Source organism: Myotis brandtii, unplaced genomic scaffold (assembly GCF_000412655.1).
Source record: "Myotis brandtii unplaced genomic scaffold, ASM41265v1 scaffold326, whole genome shotgun sequence".
In the NCBI taxonomy this organism is placed as follows: domain Eukaryota; kingdom Metazoa; phylum Chordata; class Mammalia; order Chiroptera; family Vespertilionidae; genus Myotis; species Myotis brandtii.
In genome coordinates, this window is record NW_005362534.1 from 4,270,859 (window position 1) to 4,290,271 (window position 19,413).

Sequence of the window (19,413 nt, forward strand, 5' to 3'; positions counted from 1 at the left end):
CAGAAAGAAGCGTGGTCCCTCACAAGGACGGGGGCTGCCCTGCTGCCCTCTCCCCGGGAGCCAGGGAGCCATCTCTGTCTGCTGGGGTAGGAAATGATGTTTGTAATTCACAGGTATTTCATCTTTCACCTCCTCTCCTTCGAAATGCAGAAACTTCTTTGGGAAAAGAGGGGATTCCGCGGATCCACTTTTCTTGGGGCGCCTTTGGGCATGAGGGTGAGGGGCAAAGCCAGAGGGTGAGGACACGCGCCAGGCTGTGTGGCCCTGACCAGAGCACAGGGAAGCAAGCGGCCGGCTAGGGGGTGACTCTCACAGAAACAGGTTGTGCCAGCATCAGCCTGCGGTGGGAATCTGGTGTGAAAAGTGAGGTTCATAGTGATAACTTTCTGGAAGTTCCTAAGCAGAGGAGTGGGGACTAAAGATGGAGAAGCAGAGACCTTGGGAGGGAAAAGCAAAAATAGGTGAGACTACTCCATGCGAGTCCCTGGGGGGCATTATGGGGCTTGTTTACTTAAGGTGCTTCCCTGGGGTGGGCAGACCGGAACCAGTCCCAGATGGAGCCCTAGGGCCGAGGGATGGGAGGGGCTGCTTTTGTGTGGGTCGCTGGTCTAGAGCTGGGATTAGAAGCTGGTTAGATTGCTCGTCTTCTTATCCCAAGAGGAGTCAGCCAGTGAACCTGGAAGACTCTGTCCTTCTCTTTTCCTCCACGGGTAACCCTTTATCCCTAGAGACAAGCTAACTTCCCTCCCTCTATCTGTTGATGTATTATCCATCAGTAATTAGTAATGAGGGGAATCTGACTAGGGACTCGGTGGAATCAAGGCATTCCCACATTGGGTGGCTTGTGATATTTTTAATGGCACACACATCACACATACTCACTCATCACAGAGCCTTCGTAACATTAATCCCAAAATATTTGCTTTTCTCATGATTACATTTCCAACATCAAAGTATTTCCCCCCCAATACCTCAGTGAACGTATTTTGGCACACAGACAGATACAGCTCCCAATGCTTTCTCATGGAAACACGTAGTAGTTTCATCACAGGCTTAAGGAAACTATAATTTAGCCAATCCTGATAGTTGGAAAGCTGCCCCATGTTTTGCTACATGATCTACTAAATGATGCTTCTCTTTGTATTTCCGGTTCCCCCACCAGGTGATGTTTCCACTGGCTTCCCCCCTCCCAACAAACCCCCATGCCTGTGTGACAGGCAATCACCAATTACGTTCACTCTCAAGGTTAATGAGACATCAACAGGCACATCAGATCTCTTTTCACCTGGACTGTTTCTCTCCTATTTGACTTTGATCTGTTCAAGACAGAAAACTGTATTATAAGAGAAAGTTGGAGAGAGGAGGAGACTGGCTTTGCATCCCTGTCTAAAGGGCAACTTGAAAGGACAACAGTCCTGCCAGTGAATTGTTTTAAGAAATGGGGTGCTTTTTCATGTTCTAGGTGTCTGGGAAAAATCAAAACCCAGTGGAATAACTGATTTCCAGCAGTTGGCTCTCTGGTCAAATAAATTCAAACAGCTTATAAAAACACAGACTTATGACACTGAGGGGATTGCCTTTGATTTTATGTATCCATTTTTTTCTTTCTACATCCAACTCCTATATTTGGTAGGTATGGAGCCGAAGGACAGAAAAATGGACCTTCAGTAGTCATGGTAATGTAAAGTGTGAGAATGAGCGCTTCTTTTTTTTTCTTTTTTTCTATTAGAGACATGATGAAGACGTGTCCTTTACAAAAGGTGTCAGGAGTGGGAGTCACTGTTTCTGCCCTTACTAGTGTTATGCTGATACTTGGTTGCTGGCATCAAGGACAGCAACTGACAGTTAACATTGTACACAACACCAGCCAGCCCCTGCCTGGTTTATTGCACTGCATTGGAAGTGAATTGGACAAAGCAGAGTTGGCTCAAGGCTTTTTCAGGCCCCACTGGGAAACTAGAGGAAGTGACTTACAGGGCCATGTCCTTCACTCCTCATAGCGTTCTTGGTCGTACCTCAGATTCACATCAGATTCCCACTGCAGGCTGATTCAATGAAGGAGACCCTTCTTGGGATATTAGTCTGGCTACTTTCTGATCTAAAATGGACTGGACTAGGATGATGACAAAAAATAAAAACCCAGGTTGCTTTTTTTTTTAATATAATTGAGAGTATCACAGAAAAAAAAATCCACATTTGAAAAGCCAGCTGATCAGATTTGGAGGAGCTTTCTGAAATTTGGGCAAGGGATATGATTGCCATCCTCTGACCGTGCAGCATAGAACTGAGCCCCAAACCATGAGGGGGTGACTCTCCCTCACAGTGGTTTCCTCTGCAGGCTGTGTGGCAAAGATGTCATTTTGGATGAAAGTGAGTAGAGCCTGATGGTGCAGCTAAGGGATCAACCATTAATTTCTGAACCTCTTTAAATAAATGTTGATCTTCAAAAGTCTTCATTTCACTAGAAGATTAAATTTAGCTCATTATCATATTTTAACAGAAAATACACGATGTTTCTCTCAGAGCAAATTTCTGGGTAGTGTCTCACGAGCTTTAATAGAGATGTCTTTTCTTAATCATCTAAAATGAAGTACAAGAAGGTCTTGCTGATAATTGATCTGGGCTGTGATCAAGACGATACTTGATTTATTTCAGAGTCATCTGCGGACAGTGAAGAACCGGTTCAGTCCACTCTTTGTAATGATGCTGTCGTCTTTATAACACTTTATAAAATGTAAACATCAGGATGTTTAGATACAGTAAGTGCCTCGGGGTAGGCAGGAAAGCGCGGCGATTCCATTTTACAAGTAGGAAAACTACTCTTTAAAAATTAGCTGATTTGTCCATGAAAAAAGACAAAGACAGAGCCAGGACTGGGACCCAGGGTGTTTGACTCCCAGCACAGTGCTCTTTTCACTATAATGTACTGCCTTCCATATGATAAACTACTTGAATGATTTAAAATGTACATTTCTGTTATACAAATGAAGGATATTTGACCAAAGTCTCGTACTCATCCCATACAGTTGTTCTTAACAGTGGTTAGTGGATTATAAGACACTAGAGGCCCGATGCACGAAATTCATGCAAGAGTAGGCCTTCCTGCCTTGGCTGGTATGGCTCAGTGGATAGAGCATCGGCCTGCGGACCAAAGGGTCCCGGGTTCGATTCCGGTCGAGGGCACATGCCTGGGTTGTGGGCTCGATCCCTAGTGTGGGGCATGCAGGAGGCAGCCAATCCATGATTCTCTCTCACCATGGATGTTTCTATCTCTCTCCCTCTCCCTTCCTCTCTGACATCAATAAAAATATATTTTAAAAAAGAGTAGGCCTTCCTTCCCCTGGCTGCCAGCACCGGCTTCCCTCTAGCACCCGGGACCAGGGCTTCCCTCTGGCCGGTGGCAGGCACTCAGGACAGTCCGGAAGGTCATCCAGAAGCACATCTGGTCTAATTAGCATATTATACTTTTATTATTATAGATTTTCTTGACCTATTCTTCCTGATGTCAATGAAAAGCCACAGAGTGTTGGGCAAAAGTAGGCTTCCAATGTTAAGTATTTGAAACAGAGTTTATCCTTGTGTTATTATGTATTAATTATTGTGTTATTTTTCATATGAACAACTGTAAACCTATGTTGGCCCCACCCTGTACAGAAACTCTGAGTGCCCAAAGTAAAACACAAAATATTTATGAATAGTGCTATCCAAAGATAGAAATATCAAATCTTTTACTGAAAAAAAAAATCTCTGGATGAGGAACATGGCAATTTGAAGTTTGAGCGCTGTTCACTGGCCGGGTTCAATGATTCAACTCTAGTGCCTCCCACAGTCCCTGGTGCCTCGTGGACCCTCAGCAAATATTTATCAAATGGCCCAGCCCTGGTTTACTCAGACCTTATGTGGTGGGTCAAGAAAATTCCCCAGAAACCACTTTAACATAGATTTTCAAAATGACCTTTTTATTTTTACAACTTTGCAGGCAGTTGATAGGCTTCTCTCTTTCCAAGAAACCATTTTTCTGTCCTTGTTAATCTCTGTATATTTCAGTTTTGAAATTGGATAGGTTCTTTGTAGGATTTTTTTTTTCCCCCAGACGGAGGGAGGCATTGAAATACAGACGTATTTCCACTTACTGGGGAATGTCATTTTGTTCAAATACCGAGTTTCTATTTTATTGAAACTTTTTATGTTTTCCAAGAAGGGCAGAATAATTGCTAGCTCAGGGTCACGAAGACCTGGTAGCTGCATCAGGATCCCAGTTTTTCCAAATACGACCTCAGCACTTCCCATCATTAAGGGACTCGCCAACGTTTCCCTATAGTATAAGGATCAGCATACGCAAGACTATTTTCAAGATTAGAAGTTTTTACATTTTTAAAAATATATATCACGACAAAAACAAAGAAAAATATGAGGTGGAGATGGCGTGTGGCTCTCAAAGCCAAAAATGTTGACTCTTTAGTCCTTTACCTGAAGAAGTTCCTGTCCTGTATTCCAAAACTTGTTTAACTAGGACATTTTCAAGTAGTCAATGCTGTTAACCTCGAAGGCAGTGGTTCTCAACAGGGGCAGCTGTGCCCCCCAGGGGACACTCAGCAGTGGTTGGGGACATTTTTGATCGGCATAACTGGCAGTGGGTTGCTGCTGGCATCTAGTGGGTGGAGATCATGGATTCTGTTAAACACCCTGCATGCACAGGACAGCCCTGCACAGCAAAGAATTACCTGGTCCCAACCCTGCTTGTCTGTTTCTTCTGTTTTATTATTTTTTTTGGGGGGGGGGCGTGTTTTTGGTGTGTGTGTTTGTTTGTTTTTGCAGCTGTAATGATAAAGTGAAAAACTGCCAACATTTTCTAGAACTTTGGGGGCAAATAGCATGACCTCTTAGGAAATGCTCTTTGGGGCAGTTGGGCAGAGGCCAGATTTTTCAGGGTGGCCTTCCCCAAGGTGCAGTTATCTTGCTCTCTCCTCTAGCTCTGCCCTTGATGGTCTAAGTCCCACTGAAGAGGAACCCAAGAAACGGAATGCAGTGTAACTGCTTGAATGGCAAAGCTGCTGAATTGACCCTGGCCTTGAGATTTGTCAGAGTGCCCGTTCCCAGCAGTTCTGACCCTCACTCTGTAGCAGTCACCCGCTGGGCCGGGCTTGTCCTGAGCGTGTAAGACGCCACTGTGAGTGGGGACCTGCCCAGGAGGCGGGAGGTGGTGCTTTGTTGCCTAGTCCATCTGCTTTGTGTTTCTGAACATAAAATGTCAAAAGAAGAACTTGCATCTAAGGGACAAGGAATCAAAGACCCTTGGGCTTGGAAGGCACCTTAAAGGTCATTTCCGCAGATGCTAATGCCGCAATCTGCTCTTAGCATCTCAGGGTGCTTTGTCGGCTGACAGGTGCTGTGACATCGTGGGCAGTCCAGTCCTTTCGGTGACTTTTCTGAGTGGCAGATACTCTTAGAAAAGATCAAGCCTAGGCCTGAAAGGGCAGTATTTGTGTATCTGCTGGACCAGCCAACTGCCTTTTAAATTGTTTTTTAATTTTTCAATGATAGCTGGCATTCAATATGATCTTAGTTTCAGGTATGCAGCATAGTGGTTTTGCGCTTTATTTTTGCACTGGGGGAAATTTGAAAAGAGATCAAGATTGCTTTTCATTCCCCTTTGATTTCATAGGAGGGATATCCAAATAATCCAAGCATAATATTTTTCTAGGGTTGTCTGGTTTCTGAGTACATTTCATTTGTGTGACTAGTATCCTCAGATGCCCACCTGGCGCATATCATTTTGATTGGAGAGCAGTCTTTTACTTCCCCATGCGGATAAGCACTTGGGACAGACTTTGGGTAAACTGCTAATTAAAACTGAAATTTAAATATAAAGCTGGCGTGTGAGAAGAAGCCCACCTTCTTAATGACTCATAGGATCTTGATGGATGCTATATTAGACTTAGAGAAGGGTGATTTTTTTTTAATTAACACAAAAAACGAACCTCTCAGGATTCGCCAGACTTACAAACCTCACAAAACAGCTGCACATTTAACTGGCGACTCCTTAGGATAACTAAGAGGAGGAGAAGTAAACTAAAGGAGATCGTTTGTTTCCTGCCTGAGGGGTTGCAGCAGCTCTTGGCACAGGAGCTAGAGAGATGCAAGGTGCTGGGGATCTGATCAAGTTTGACTTTGTGGGACGTGCCATCTGGTACCTGACTTTGGGGCTCAGTGTGAGCCCCAAGTGATACGTGAGCTAGACCTTTGAAGTCACCTGCTCGGTAGCACATCACAGCAAGCAGGCCTGTCTGCCGCACTGGCACTGCCTGTGCTACCGCCACATGCCCGGAAGGCCACAGAACTTCCGCGGAATCCTGCCAGACTGATTTAATGACCAGCAGGGGAGGTGAGTAATCTCTAACCTTTAAAGGAAAAAAAAACACACAAAAAACCAGAAATCAACACCACTTGGTATTTCATATGGGAAACCCTGAATAATATGCCGTGCCTTCAACTTCAGAATGCAGATTTTGAACAAAAGGAGGCAATGAGGGAATGGGGAAGCTATTTTTATCTCCTCGCTCTCGAAGAAATCCTCTTGAGCATGTTGTTTCTGGTATTTTGAAAGATGCCCCTTGTTAGGTCTTCTCCTTTAGGTATAATTTGCGGGTTCCATGTACAATCGAGATGAGGATTGGAGTACAAGCAGTTACCTTGGGAGGTAATGTCCAAAAACACCGGTAAGGGAATGGGGACTTGAAAGAGGGAGCAGCAGGAAGCCAGTCAAGGGAGTATTCTCAAGGAAGCGTCCACTGTGGGCACCCAGGACTCCGTTTCACTGGAGAACTCTGGGAGGCACTGTAGAACATGTGACCAAGTTATCCCCACATGAGATGAAGAAACTGGATATTTATTCCCCACCTCTCCAGCCACCGGTAGTTGATCCAGCTGCATCCGGGAGCATTCAATAAATATCTGGCCATTTCAGATGCTATATGTGTCCCTATAATCAGAATTGGTTTTGTTGTTGTTGTGGAAAAGCATCAAGTAAAAGAGCTGCAGGGCTTTGCAGTAAGTGGTCTTGACGTGCAGGGGTGAGTGTGAACTGAGAGGATGTGGGTGAGGCCATAAGAACATCTGCCCTAAGGGTCTTAACCCCCACCTGGAGTTACACATCTGGAAGCTGAGGGCCCACATTCCTAGGGGGTGTTCATCCCTTCACTCAACAACATGGCCGTGACCCCAGCTCCATGAAGCTTACAGGCAAGAATGATCCAGCATCACTGTTTGGTTTATTCTTGAACTTGATAAGCAACTGCCAGTTTGCGTTTTGTCACTGGATGGTGGTAAACATGATTCCAAACGGGGCCTGGACACCAGTGGGCCTTATGGTTTTGTATGCCAACCCCTCCACCCCCCACATTTAAGTACCCCGCCCCTCCCTCTTCCCATTAGGAATACAAGAGAAGCCTACAGGCCCCCATTTTCACACATCTACTTTTAAAAAAAAATTTAAGTTTATTTGAGTGACCTCGGTTATTAAAATTATATAGGTTTCAAGTGTACAATTCTATAATGCATCATCTGTGCATTGTATCGTGTGTTAACCACCCCAAGTCAAATCTCCTTCCGTCACCATATATTTGACCCCCTTTATTCTTTTCTACCTCCTCCCTTTCCCTCTGGTAACCACCATACTGTTGTCTGTGTCTATATGGTTTTGTTCGTTTGTCTTGTTTGTTCATTTGTTGCTTTCAGTTTTATACCCCACATATGAGGGAAATCATGTTTCTTGATTTTTTCCATCTGAAAGGTAACAAGAGATAAAGATGGCCACTTCACACATCCACTTTTATTGGTCTCTCTAGAACTGCATTCACTCTATGTCAAACTTACGTGTCTCCTACTTTCTGAGACCTTCCAGAATGGCTCCTTCCCTCCTTTAAATCCGTCTGGCTTTCAGTCATATCCATATTCTTGAATGCTTAGCTATACACTATTATATAATTTGCTGTATTGTCACATGTTAGTTTCTCTTCAGCAAGATCATAAGCACTTCAAGCACAGGAACAATGTCTCATAAAGTATTTCCAAAACTCTCTTAGAACCCAGCATAATGTGGACTGTGCAGTAGGTGCTTAATAGATTGTTGCTGGTCGATGACTTATAGGATGGAAAATGTTCTCTCTTTTCCCCATTAATTTATTTGGGTCAAATATAATTTTGTCTGGTAGCATGACCATGTAACTTCTTTAAATCTGTCTTCATTTTTTGATTCTTGGTTCTAAACTTGATGGTAAGCAGTAAGCATCCATTCTGCTTCGGATCTCTGACATTTACTTTATATGAGGAGAAATTCTTAGGAAACCGAACAACTGACCACCTTCTCTGGTCCGAGTACAGTTTGGAAAGGTGTAAACTTGACCTCCTTATCCAGTGGCCCATTCCCATGCGGGAGGGTGGAGCACTCTGCAGTTCCCAGGGAGCACCCTGAAAGTCAGCTCTCCACTACAGGTGTCCTTAATTACATGAACTAAAGTCTCAAAACTTCGGCCACAAATATACTCAAATCTATAATAATAAAAGCACAATATGCTAATTAGACCGGACGTCCTTCCGGACGACCTTCCAGACAAAGCCCGGACTGCGAGGGAAGTCCAGGTCCTGGGCTGCCTGCCGGCAGCCAGAGGGAAGCCCGGGTCCCGGGTGCCAGAAGGAAGCTGGTGCCGGCAGCCGGGGGAAGGAAGGCCTACTCTTGCATGAATTTTGTGCATCAGGCCTCTAATATAAACATGAAGCACATTTTTAAAAATCAAGGACAAGTAGTTTTTCCAGATGTAGCACCAGTGTTCAAGAGATCATCCTGATGTTACTGAGTCTCGTTCTTAAGGAGCTCATGTGAACAGAAAGATTTGTTCTAAGAGCCGAACTTAAAAATATGATACTGGCAAAAAAATAAGTGTTTCTCTAGTAAGTTTAACAGAAGCACTAGAACTACTAATTTCTCAGCACTGGAGATGACATTCCTTTCCCCATTTCCCATGGGCACCACAAATGTGTTAAATACAGCTTTGTCAATTCTTCCTATTGTCTCAAGACAAAAGACATCTCTGCTATAGAACTCTCATTATAAGTTCTCAAAAATCTTGTGATATTCAGTCCCTTCGTTTTGTGACATTTTTACTGTTACTTGTTTTTGTTCTTGTTTTGGTACAGCAAGTGGTCATACTGTGTAAGCTTGATTGCTCTTAGGCTCTTTAAGGTACCCACACATCACCTGGGTGTGTAGGGAAAATACAGATTCTGATTCAGCCTAGGGTGGGACCGTGATTCTGAATGTCTAACAAGCTCTCAGGTGACACTGATGCTGCTGGTCCAGTGGAGTACACCTATAGTAGCAAGGCTCAAATTCAGCTGTTGTGAACAGAACACTGGGTTTGGCATCAGAAAAGCCAAGCTCAAGTCCCAGTTCTCATAGGTATGTGATTTGGGGTAAGTCTCCTAACCTCCCAGAGAAGCAGGTTCCTCATCTGCACTGAATGTAACAGCTTCCCCCACTCCCACTCATGGTAAGGATGCAATGACACAGGGTATGTGGAGGCACTGCGTACCCTATTCCTCGGTGTTTTGTAAGATGTGTTATCATTATTGCTTTGAAAATGACTATTACTTCCTCACGTGTGCCAGCTTTTTCAGAGCCATTATTGCCTGTTGAGTAAAGACACACGTAGGCATTTTTTCTTTGATCCAACAGGCAATAATGGGCGCTCAATCTGCATTCTCAATGCTTAGATTGGCAATTTGTTGGTCTTTAATGACTCCATCTGAGTCATTATAGACGATTGGATTTGTCCTACTGCTGCGCATGCAGCTCCTAAGTTCTTAGCAGAGCTGTCGGTGGGATGGGAGGATGGCATTCAGCTCATCAAGGTGCTTTCTCAGGGCTCAGAACCTCACCTTCATGCTGGACAGTGCTTTGCACACGTAGGAGAGACTGTGGGCTCCTATTCCCATGTTATCTTCACCACTTCTCACAATGGGGCATGCCAGAAAGGGATTCTCCAGTATTTTACGTGTGAGAGTTGATAACTTGCCTCTCTCGCTGAATTTACATGACGACAGTGTTTCCCTGGGAAATTTTGCCAACATAAATAGATCTGCAAGCACTTGAAAGGGGAGAGTGTGGTCAGAGTTGCCAGAGACCAGGAGGGACAGGCAAAGTGGAAATGTCAAGTGTAAGTTTCTGCTTAATTGGGGTTTTAATCATTTAGACCATTGTGTCCCCCCACCTCCTTTCCTAAAGTTTTAATTAAAGAAATCTAGAATTATTTAGGATCCAAATCAAATCCACCAAAAAAAAATCTTTTTGCCTCCCTGGTTCTCTATGCCTAAACTCTTCAAACAAAACAAACCTCAGTGTAAGTGAGGATCAGTAGTTCTTCTCAAATTTGAATGTGTTTTCAAATTCCCTGGGAATTTGATACACATGCAGATTCTGATTCAGTGGGGTCTGGGATAGTAGGCCTGAGGCCCCGCACTTCTAACAAGCTCCCAGGGCTGCGGCTGCTGCTGTTGCTGGTGTGAGGACCACACTGGCTAAAAGCAGTGGTTTCGTGGGCCTGAGGAACCTTTGTGTAGCCTTACTAATTCATTGCTTGGTGCCGTTTAATTGCCTCCATACTCTAAAGCAGTGGCTCTCCTGGAGGACTTGTCCAAACACAGACTTGGGGTCTCCCTGGAAGAGCTTCTGATCTGTAGGTCTGGGGTGGGGACTGAGAGTTTCCATTTCCAGCAGGTTCCCAAGGTGATGCTGTTCCTGCTGGACCACACTTTGAGAGCCACTGCTATAAAGCATCCTAGGAACTGGCTGCCAGGACTAATTCCAGAAATGCAGAGTCAGTCTCTCTCTCTCTCTCTCTCTCTCTCTCTCTCTCTCTAGTCACTCTCCTCTCTCTCTCTCTCTCTCTCTCTCTCTCTCTCTCTCCTGACCAAGAGATGCAAGCAAGGTGCAAAAGTTACTTGTGCAGCAGTTCATTCTGAATGGTGCTGTAATAGGTATTTGCAAAGGGTACTACGTAAGTCTGAGCCTTTTACGTTGGCAGTTTAAGGCAAGCATATTGGACAGAGCACCTGCTGCACTGCCTGTCTCCAGGTATGAGAGTTTAGGAGAAGTGGGCTGAATAGGAGAAAGCACACTCTGGGATGGAGGGGAAAGAGATAAGCACCCCCCACTCGCATACACATACTGTGGTTGTTGTTGCTACCTTCACTGTGTGATTGCCAAAGCTTCCTTTCTTCCAAAGACTTCCCATGCAGGGTCGCCTGCCACTTGCCTTTACAGAAACTTTTTTTTTTACATCAAACCAGAAGACACAGCAGGTACGAATAGGAGGGACATGTTGCATTTCTGAGACAAGGGCCCAGCTCTGTGGTTCCCAGAGGCGTGGTGTCCACCATGAGGGCTCTGGAAGCTAATGTTCAGTTTCTACTACTGTCTGATGTCAGTGCGGTTAGAGATGAAGTGGAACTGCAGTGAAGTTCAGTAAGTACTGATTTTGGCATGGTGGAATAGGGGTTGTTTCAGAGCCCCCAATTTCTGTGTTTGAGACTGTGAAGCCTGAATGTGTCCTTGATCAAGTCACTTAACCTCTCTGGGGTCTTCATTTCCTCGCCCATATAGTAGAATCAACATTATCATCATTATAGGGTTGGGAGATAATGTGTGAACAGACTAAAATGTAACATGCCTAAAACCACACAAACTCAGTGTCTGCACTGAATGCACATGTTTGTCTGGGGCAACGATTCCCAGGGAAGAAGAATAAACACCTTAGCTGCCCAGAAGAATAAACACCTTAGTTGACATATTTCACATCACGATCTTCTTTTGTTAAAAAAAAAAAAAAACGCCTTTAGAGTCAGGGACTACCTTCTACTAACCAGAAGCTTTGCTGCCATGGCCTCATACTCCCAGATGATGCAATATTACATCAGTCTATATTTTTACTTTGAATGACCCAAGGAGAATAAAAATAGCATATTTGTTCATCCACTGTCTACACTGCTAAAGCCTTAGAGCTGCACTATCCAATTCAGAAGCCACTAGCCATACGCAGCTATTTGATTTAAATTTCATTAAAATAAGAACTCCACTTCCTCAGTTGCACTAGCCACTTTTCAGGTGCTTAACAGCCACATGTGCCTGTCATGGGCAGAAGAGATAAAGAACATTTTCATCATCAGAGAAATTTCTAGTCAACGGTACTGCTTTTCACAGATAAAATAACTGATGTCATATACCTGAACTCATAAGCAGTGGAATCAAGATTCAAACAGGTCTGGTTTCTAAAGCATCCATTTAAAAAATAACTAGACCAGATTGCCTCCATGAAATACAGAAATAGATTAGTAAGGCTTGGCCCCTTGTGTCTGATGGCCTTGAAGTAGTATTTCAATCAGTAACAGAGTAAGGGGGAACTTTCAGTTTTAGATTCAGCATGTAGAGACCTTGGAAGTGAGAGCTGATAACTTGCCTCTCTCACTGAAATCACTCCAATCCTTACAAGGAGAAAAAAGCTAGACAAGCTGAAAACCAATGACTTTTCTTACATCGGAGAACTGAGGTCATAGGGGAAACTGCCATCCCAACATCTGTAGAGGCAGGCACATCTATAGAGACACACAGTCTGTTTACCTGGAGCAGAAACCTCCGGTAGAAACACTTAAATGGTAATTTGGACAAATTGCTAGAGGCTGAGTGTAGAGTAGCATGAGAGGTGGAGACTCCTGGGAGCTGCACTCACTCTGTTTGTAGGAGCAGGGGTCAAAGGGCTCACACTTTCTTAGGCTTCCCCTCCAGAAACCCCACCATATTCCCAAGGTGAAGATTGGACTTGGAGAGGTGGAAGGGTAATCATTGTGAAATCTATTGTGGTCTTCATAACAAAGGCCTCCTCTCCAGGGAAGAGGACTTGGCCAGAGCACAATTCTGAAACTTTATCCTAGATTTCTCCCCTCTAAAACCCCCTTTTGTCTTCTGATTGTGGGGGAGGAAGGAAAGAGTCCTCAGGTGTCAGGGCTTCAAGTAAATAGATTAGGAGTGCTACAGCCAGGGAAGGGAGTAAGGGACAGGAGGGAAAACTATATCACTGGAGAAATATTTGTGAAAGTCACAACCTCAAGGCACAGGCCCACTTAAAAACAGATTTTGTCATAAGATTAAATATCATTTCCCCTCCTTACACCTTACCATCACATTAACAGGGCTCCTGTATAATAATAGTAGATTATAGCTGAAGGAGCTGCAAAACACAGACTCTGAAGAGGAGTACTTAGAGAAATCCAAAGTCAAGAGGAGAGAAAAACTGACAGAAGAGAAATTTGAAGTCTCTGGTATCTATAGCCACAACAAACATCAGATACATCCCAACTCCTAGATTAACATAAGTCCTTACTGTAACAACCTCAGTTCCTATTAACTGATATAATATGTCCAGGGTTTTTTGGGGGGGAAGGGGGAGGATTATACAGCATGACAAAAGAAAAAATATAATCTGAAGAGACAAAGGAAGCATCAGAGCCATACTCAGATATGACACAGATGTTAGAATTACCAGACAGGAAACTTAAAATAACTATGATTAATATATTATGGGTTTTAATGGCAAAAGTAGACAACATCAATAACAGACAAATAATGTAAGTAGAGAGATGAAAACTCTCAGGATGAATCAAAAGGAATTCTAGAAAAACTAGCAGAAATGAAGAATGGCTTTGATGGACTCATCAGTAGACTCAACACAGTCCAGGAAAGAATTAGTGAGCTTGAATTCAAGGTAATCAAAACTGAAACACAAAGAGATAAAAGAGTGAAAACACCCTAGAACATCCAAAAATTGTGGGAAAATATCAAAAGGTATAACATTACACATAATTAGAAAATGCTAGAAGGAGACGAGGGAATGTAGCAGAAGAAATATTTGAAGTAATAATGCCCAATAACAGTGACAGACACTAAACTACAGATCCAGGTAGCTCACATAACACAGGAAAAATAAAACCACACTTAGGCATATCATATTCAAACTACAGAAAACCAAAGACAGCAAATCTTGAAAGAAGTTGGGGGATAGAGAGAGAGAGACCTCAAATATAGTGAGACAAAGATAAAAATTATATCACACTTCTCATCAGAAAGCACACAAGCAGGAAGAGAGTGGCGTGAAATATTTAGAGTTGAAAGGAAAAACCACCAACCTAAAATTCTATATCCAGCAAAATCATGCTTCAAAGTAAAGGAGATAAAAATTTTTCTCAGAAAAACAAAAATTGAGAGAATTAATTACCTGCAAATCTTTCCTGGAAGAAATATTCTTTAGCAGAAGGAAAATTATAATAGGTCAAAAAACTCAGATCTACATAAAGGAATAAATGAAGGTAAAATAAAATCTTTTTTAGTTTTCTTATTCTTAACTTACCTAAAACATAACTTTAAATCAGTAATAGCAATATATTGAGAGATTATAACATACAGGTAAGTGGAATAAATGTCAGCCATGTCACTTGGGACAGGAGGTAGAAATTGGGAATACTCAAGTGTAACCATAGTCCACATGAAGCATACAGTATTATTTGAAGGTGAACTTAGATTAGGTTAGGTTATATTGTAAGTTCAAGGGCAACCACTAAATTTTTTAAAAGAAGTTTAATACCAAGAGTTATATAAAATGGAGTAATATAAATTCTCAAAATAAGACAAGGCAGAGAAGAGGGGGGAAAGAAAGAAGTAAAACAACTAGAGAATAGTTATAACCATGATAGACATTAATCCAGCTATATCAGTAAGTGCTTTAATATGAATGACATATGTACCAATTAAAAGACAGTGACTATCAGAGTAGATTAAGAAAAATTAAGATTCAACTATAAGATTCAACTAAAAATTAAGATTCTACCAGAAGCCCACTTTAAATATAAAGACTCAGGTTAAAAATAAAGTGATAGAGAAAGGTCTATCATGCCAACACTAATCAAAAGAAAGCTGAAGTAGCTATATTTCAGATATGGCTGACTTCACAGCAAAGAAAATTATCAGGAATAAAGAAGGGCTAAAGGAATCCATTCTCTAAGAAGACAACAATCCTAAACATGTATGCACCTAATAACAGATCATTAAAATACATGAGGCAAGCATTGATAGAACTAAAAGGAGAAATAGACAAACCCACAATTCTAGTTGGATATAGAATATTTAGTCAGAGGTAAGGAGCAACATAATACTACTCTCGGCAGAGTCATATTCCAACTTTTATAAAGATAGCTCTTTGAGAAGTCTAGAGGTTAAGATGGAGAGACAAGATATTGGAGATAGGGAGATCTCCTTCACCCAGGGAACTGATGTAAGTCTGTTAGCAAGAGGCTTTGAATAGGATAGTGGCACAAGGAGAAAAAAAGGGATTAAGATCACCATTTACAAAAATGTGTTTTAGGAATGTTTCCTTTGATGCTGGGGGGGAAAAAGGTTCTGTGACCAAATAACTTTGAAAACAATGCATGTAGTATTCCTATGTTGAATTACATTAGCATATCAAAGGCTTTAAAAAGTTCCTCTGTAAAAGAAATCTACTTAAGTCTGTCCAGCCCAGCATTTCTTAAATTTATTTGATCATAGATTCTGTATACTTTTTCGGTGACTCCTATTAACATCCCAAAGAACCAGTGTACTTTAGAACACACACTGAAAATACTATCCAAAAAAAGAAGGAAATAGAATCAACAAGGTTTGAGATTTATTGAATAAACAAATGAAAGGGGGTGATAGTGGCTTAGAAATTTCCCACATGGATAAGTAGAAAGAGGATGATGCTTTTAATCATAACAGGAAACAAGTAGAACAATTTGGAGGAAAAGATGCAGCTGTTGTATATATACCAGTTGAAATATTGCCATTAATATATATATTTGTAAATCTTTAGAAGGCAGATGGAAATTCAGATTTGGAGTTTGGAAGAGAGGTGAGGTATTGGTCAGCATAAAGATAGCAAGCCAAACCATGGAGGTGGAATTAATTGCCCAAGAAGAGTTTATTTGAATGTCATAAAATCAGAAGTGCCAGAGACAGAATCTTGAGCAATGTCAAATTTATAAGGTAGGCACATATAAAGGAGTCAGTAAGACACACACTGGAAAGCCAAGTTGAGAGGTAAGAGGAGAAAAAAAAGTCATGTCATGGAACTCACGGGAGAGGAGAAGGTTTAGTCACACCACAACATTGAGCACTTTTGTCAGGCACATAGTAGATGGTACAGCAGTGAAGAAACCATACCCCAGGCCTAATGAAGCCCTCCGGATTCCCATGAAAATCTCAACATGCTTAACCATCATATATCTTTAAATTTTAGTTTTGTTGAGAGTATTACAGATGTCCTCCATTTTCCCCCTTTGCCCCCTCCACCCAGCTCCCATTCCCACCCCAAGTACTACTTTGACCCCACATTTTTTAGTTAACTACTAAGAGTTTAAGAAAATGAGGAGTGAAAAGTAGCCATTGGATTTACCTGTTTGGAAATCATTGTTGAGTTTTGGTTGATGCTGGGATAGAGTCTAGACTGGAGTGGTTTGAGAAGTGAGTGGGAGGTGAGGAAATAAAGTTAGCAAGCATGAATCGCTAAAGTATAGTTGGAGACAACAAATGTAAATTGCTCCTTGAAGAAGGGGAGGTAGGAGATGTGGCCGAACTTGGAAGGGAAGTGGAGTTAGTGAGGCCTTCTTTTTAATGTGGGAGAGATATGAGCATATTTCAAAGCTCATGGGAAGGAACTAGTAGAAAAAGAGGACTTAGGAGAAGAGGGGATAAACAATACTAGAAAGAAGGAAAGGAAAGCCAGAGCCCAATGGAAGGAATTGGTCTCACATGATGGCTTGGGGTTTTCTCTTCAAAATAGTAAACAAGGTCTAAAGTAAACCTTTGTCAAGTGCTAAAGAAAGTGAGCGTTTGTCTAATATCTATGGGCTTGGAGGGTAATCGACAAGGGAATGAAAAGAGACAAGGTAGTAAATCTGAAGCAATCTCTTTTGCAGAGTATGAAAGCAAAGAGACTATCTCTCCTTCCCTTTGTCTCAACATGGGCAAAAGTATAGAGAAGAAATGGAAGTGGAAGTGAAAGTAAGTTGAGAGAGAGCACATTGGCTATATTTACATTTCAGAAGAAGAATGAGAATTACAGAGAAGGGGTTTGTTAACTCCATGCGATTTCTGACATTTGAATGGCTCATCAGACAAGACTGAAATGACCTAGAATAGTTCAGATAGAGGTTGGGATGGCGTGACCTCCAAGGGTGACACAACTCCTTGTGAGTCTTAAATTATTTTAAAGTAAACGTTAAAAAGAAAATATTTTAAACTCAAAGAGATCCTTCCTAGGATGAGGAGCAGCTGTTCTCCATCATCATCTAAGAAGTAAACAGGCTCCATCATTCACTCGGACGGGAGCCACTGGAAGAACTAAAGCAGAGGGGAGACAGGTTTGGATTTGTGTTTTAGAAAAATCTGGTGGCAGCTTGGAGGATTGACTAAAAGAAGAAAAACAGAAGATGTGTTAGGAAACTGTATCTGTCATCCAGCTAGATTATAAGGGCTAGAACCAAATCAGGAGCAATGAAAATGGAGCATAAGAGGATGGATTTAAGAGATGTTGGAGGTAAAAATCAACAGGATTGGACAAATGACTTATGGATTGTCGACCGTGGCTGTGTATTTAGGCCCCTGGAAAGCTTTAAAATACAGATGCCCTCACCCTCACCCAGAGATTTTTTAAAGTATATTTTTATTGATTTCAGAGAAGGAGACGGAGATAGAGACATCAATGATGAGAGAGAATCATTGATCATGTCCCACACTGGGGATGGAGCTCACAACTGAGCATGTGCCCTGACCAGGAATCGAACCATGACCTCATGGTTCATAGGCCAATGCTCAACCATTGAACCACAGAGGCTAGGCTCACCATGAGATTTTGATTTAGAGGTGTGAAGTTGAGCCCAGGCATCTGAGTTTGTAGAAGTCCCCACATGGTTCAGATGGGCAGGGTTCAGAGCAGCTGGCTCAGGCTGAGGAAACAGGAAGTGCAGGGTAAAGCTCACAGGTTTCCAATCCCAATCCATCATGCCTGAACCAGCAGAAGATGAGGAGGAGGCAGCAAAGAGACAGTATGGCTAAATTGGGGAGGTAGCCCTTCCTTTTCCACTTGTTTTATGTTGAGTAAAATTGTAAAACATTGAGTTACAGCCTAGTTATCTTCCCATGGCTCATCTAAACAAATATATTTTTAAATGAAAATGAACAATTGAGCCATCCTATATAATAAAAGGCTAATATGCAAATTGTCCATTCCACCAGGGGGTGGGGCTGGCCAGCCAACAGCCCGTGGACCCTCTTCCGGCTGTGCACGAATTCGTGTACCGGGACTCTAGTCTAAACATAACCTCATCTTATTCAAACAACAACAACTTTCTATTAACCCCCAATTTTGAAGTATTTATACAAACAAAGAAATCCTTAGCAGGCTGGGCTGACTGGTTTGAGAACAAGGTGACATTCTGTGGTTTTGCTGCTGTCAGCCTCTCAGCACATTCTAGAAAGCCCCTTCCAACCTGTCTCCTAAAACCACCTAGATACCAGTCCCACCTTCCTGCGGGCAAGTCTTTCATTTGGGGTTGGCTGGGTTTTGCTCCTGGGAGGCTGTTGTTTGGAATCCATCCAGGTGCTCCAATAGGTGCGGAGTGTGGCCGCCCATGCCTCCACTCTCCTGAGTCAGCAGGGCTGCAGGCAGGGGAGCCTCCCAGCCACCAGTCACTGCTAATAAACCCCCAGGTTCCATGAAAGGTGTTCCAGGACCATGCATCATGCCCTCGGAGTCTTGAGTAGGAACGGCTAATGTCTTTTACAGGTGACCTGCCAAAGCCACCAGTCTCTGCCCCATAAGAACAAGCTGAACTTTCTGCACTGAGAGTTGCTTGCTACCTGTTGGAATCTCTCTCTCTAAAGTGTGCAGAGCACCGTGAAAATGTTTCAGTTTCAAAAGGGTCTGCTCTTTAGCATTTCAATCATCCCCTTTAAGAACACTTTTACCCCTTTTGCACTTAAAAAAAAGTTACAAAGCCTGCTAGTATACATTCTAATAATGTATAAGTACATGGTAACATCATAAGCACATTGCATAGTTTAACCATTACTTAAATGGCTAATGTGAGATAGAAAGCATTAAGATGGCATTTACAGGGATACTTCTGTGTTCCAGGTTCTTTCTCCTGCCTATGCTATTTACAAGGTAATGAGTTAACTCCTATGCTCATCCATTTCTTAAATGAGCCAAAACTTAGTTTGAGATATGTAGGCTGGTTTTTATATATACACTAGAGGCCCGGTGCACAAAA

The 19,413-nt window shown here is 42.4% G+C and overlaps 1 protein-coding gene across 1 annotated transcript in view; it reads left to right on the plus strand.

Annotated features, from left to right (window-relative positions):
- Positions 1–19,413, plus strand: part of PTCHD1 (patched domain containing 1) — a 65,205-nt gene that overhangs the window by 1,952 nt on the left and 43,840 nt on the right. The gene's annotated exons all lie outside the window — the stretch shown is intronic.